We start from the raw sequence: 2,661 nt of genomic DNA, 5'->3' as shown, positions 1-2,661 counted from the left end.
ATGGAAGTTCAACCGATATAATTAAATATAAAATAAAATTATTAAAAATTTTATTTTTAAAAATAAAAATTTATAATTAGCAATCATCATAAATATAAATTTACACAAATTAAATATAGTTAACAACACTAACAACACATTAATAAAAATAGTTTCTGAATTTATATAATTTTTAGTCATATCAACAAATCAACAACACATGGAGTCACAAAAAAAATCAACAACACATGTAATATCAAAACACAATCAATAATTACCTCCAGAAGTTCAGAAGACAAATTCAAAATGTAAAATCCATTACAACCAGACAATAAAATTAAAAATTAACAAAAAATTAGCAAAATACCATCAACAATCAAGAATATTATTTTAAAAAAATTAACTCATAACCAAAAAAATTCACTCAAAGTCAGAAGAGTAATGGAGTTAAACAACCGTCGAAAGATGAATGTGAAAGTAAAGGTTGCTACAGTGAGTAAGTAACTGTGAGAGAGAGAGACAGAGAGCTTGAAGAGAGAGACGCGATGGCCAGAAGAAGAGCTCCGAGCAGAGACGGGCTTGATGACGAGGGCGGAGGCAGGCTTGACGACAGTGGCTCCGAGCAGATCTGGTGACAGAGGAACGTCGCCAGAGACAAGAATCGAGCAACCACGAGCAGACGACGAGAATAGGGCGAGGAGAAAAGTAACGTTGAGCGATGACAGCACCCTCCCGACGAGGAGAAGAGTTCGACAATAAAGAGTGGATAGTGACTGGGTACTGCTCCAAGGAGATTTGGAACTGGATTCTTCACTCCAGTCTCTAGAGTTTTCACTTTTCAGAGAGAAAGAGAAGGGTAAGATGGTGGTATAGTAGCGGTTAGGGTTCCTTAATGTTCAGGAAATTTTTTTTTCTATATATATAATGTTGGAAAAGTATATGGAACCAAAAGGTAATCAGCCAAAAAGTAAACAAAACCGTTTAATTAGAATCACTTTTTGAATAATATGTTTGAAAACTGCTCCTGGGATCACGGAGCACAAACCAAAACCCGATTTTTCATGGAGCCCAAACACATTTTGGCTGGTTTTTGGCTGATATGCTTTTGGTTCCCTAATTGTTCTCTATAATGTTAAAACGGCGACGTTTTGAGTCTAGCCTTGAATAGAAAATTTTTAAAAAAATTGGCCAGTTCCAATGGTTAATTATTGGTTCAGTTGATTTTTTTATTAATTTTTTGTCAAACCATTTTAAAAATCAACCGAATCGACTATACGACCGATTTTTGAATAATCCGATTGATCCGGCTTGTCCAATTCGATTTTTAGAACTATGGCACCTGCTATCTTGCATACATGGTACGGTTCTCTTTTGTATTTTCACATTATAAAAAGTATATGAATAATTAAAAATATTTGATAATAAATTAATCAAAAATAGTCTAAATTTATTTTATTTAGTATTTATTAATTATTATTTGGATGGATGCCTTTGCTGTGGAGAAGGCTTTTCTTTCAAGTCTTGTTTTTCTTTGATCGCCTAGGCTACGTTTGTTTCTGAGAACAAGACAGGATAAGACACTGAGAATAGGATAGGACAAGACATTGATGAACAGAAACACAAAATTTTGTGTTCTTGTATTATGTTTGGTGATAATTTAGAACAAATTATAAAAATTTAATTTATTTTCATTTTTTTTCATTTAAAAAATTTGAGATGAAAAATATAATAATAAAAAAATATAATTATGAAAAATTAACAAAAATAATAAAAAAAATGAAAAATAAGTTATATCCCTTGTTAGTGTCTCCGTTTCCTTTCTATCAGGATGGACACAAAATACATTAATTCAGTATTTCTGGACACACTGTGTCCATGTCTCTTCTGTCAAACATAATTTTGTGTCTATGTCTATGTCTCACTGTCCTATCTTTGTAAACAAACGCAACCCTAAATCCTTGACTTGAACACTTCGCGGGCTGCGTGCTTATCTTGTGCGACAACACTGTAGCTCTTCTAGGCGGACAGCAGTGCCAACAATTTAGGTGTTGGAGGAGTAAGGGCTTTTAACTTAGAAAGACGACGGTGTTAGAGAATCAGTGAATGGGGAAATAATGATAGTCAAAGGGAGGTAGCAGCCTAAGCTTCTTAGGCTTGGTACAGAAACTCTTTTTTCTAATAATTAATAAATACTAAATAAAATAAATTTTGGCTAATTATTTTTTTGTTTATCTAACGTAATCGACGGATAATAACTGCGGCTAAGCTCTTGTTTTATTTAAGTTAGTAAATTATGGTAATCACGTACATATGCTAGATGCGTTGCTTTTATATTAGCGGTTCGTTTTATGTATGGATCCCACTAGGGAGATAATGGACTATTTGTACAATGTGTACAATGGGACACAATGGACTATTGAGTTACAATGAGAAAAAGTAACACTAATGATTATATTTTTAATACTCTCTAAACTTTCATTGTACACATTATATAAATATTCCATTGGCTCCTTATACTTTCCCTTTATGTATTTATTCTAAATTCCATCTTTAGGTGAATATTTTCAATATTTAATTTATAATTATTTTTATTATTTAAAATAACCACTATATTATAAAATTTTTATATATATAAATTTAATAAAAAGTGATTTTTGATTTAACTAGATTATGTTATAGACA

The sequence above is a fragment of the Arachis ipaensis genome, chromosome B06 (genome assembly GCF_000816755.2).
Source record: "Arachis ipaensis cultivar K30076 chromosome B06, Araip1.1, whole genome shotgun sequence".
Taxonomy (NCBI): domain Eukaryota; kingdom Viridiplantae; phylum Streptophyta; class Magnoliopsida; order Fabales; family Fabaceae; genus Arachis; species Arachis ipaensis.
This window is presented reverse-complemented; position numbering follows the sequence as displayed.